Raw genomic sequence first — 875 nt, 5'->3', positions numbered from 1 at the left:
TGACAGGCTGTCCAATCCGGTGCCGAAAAATGGCTCCAGAGCCCCCAGCCCAGCTCTGCGCCCTCACACTGCAGTCACTGAAGCTTCCGGACGCATGCGGGGGCCCCGGGTTCTGAGAGGCTCTGCCATTCGCACCCCGGCGGATCCCATCCTCGGAGGAGAAGCCGAGCTCCAGGATAACTTGAAACAAACAAAAATCTAACGGATCCCTCTCCTTTTGGGGGTGGAGGAAGAAGAAAGAAGGAAGACTCGGAAAAGGTTCGCTTTTTGTCTCATCGATTTAAGGAGAAGATGCCCGACTTTGGCATTGGCTAGACAGCACCGGTTTTGTATAGCACAGAGCAAAAACTCGCGCGGCGAGAAACAACCACGAAGGGATTCGAACCCTCAATCTTCTGATCCGAAGTCAGACGCCTTATCCATTAGGCCACGTGGTCACCACAGCTCCTGCTGCTCAATTGACTCACAAGAGACAAGTCATGAGTTGGCTACTACTGGGAGAAAACTGGCCGGCTGGTTCAGTACTTGCCGAGGCTATCTATGGGCCCCGCAGGCCTTGGGCTGGGAGCCCCCGGGACAGACCACAAGCCGAACTAAGCCTGCCTTCATACGGCTTCTCTTCTACCGGGACTCTCCGGGAAAAGCACTCCCACAGAGGGAAAAACCAAGTCCGCACAAAGTCACTTGGGGACTGCCTGTTTGAGAGAGCAGCTGGAGAGAGAGGGAGGCTCTCTCCACTCCAGTCCATCCTTCGGTAACCTGCCAAAGTCACCTCCCTAAAACTCAGTTCTGAGTTACCCTCCTCAATCTCTCCATGGCTCCCTATTACCTCCAGAACCCTTCATGCCTCTTTCTTTTTTTTCTCTTATATCTCC

The 875-nt window shown here is 54.2% G+C and overlaps 1 non-coding gene across 1 annotated transcript; it reads right to left on the bottom strand.

Moving 5' to 3' along the window:
• Nucleotides 1-364: 364 nt before the first annotated feature.
• On the bottom strand, nt 365-437 carry TRNAR-UCG (transfer RNA arginine (anticodon UCG)). The gene has a single exon. It is a non-coding gene; the product is annotated as a tRNA-Arg (tRNA).
• Between the last annotated feature and the right edge of the window lie 438 nt (nt 438-875).

The sequence above is a fragment of the Antechinus flavipes genome, chromosome 6 (assembly GCF_016432865.1).
Source record: "Antechinus flavipes isolate AdamAnt ecotype Samford, QLD, Australia chromosome 6, AdamAnt_v2, whole genome shotgun sequence".
In the NCBI taxonomy this organism is placed as follows: domain Eukaryota; kingdom Metazoa; phylum Chordata; class Mammalia; order Dasyuromorphia; family Dasyuridae; genus Antechinus; species Antechinus flavipes.
This window is presented reverse-complemented; position numbering and strand designations above follow the sequence as displayed.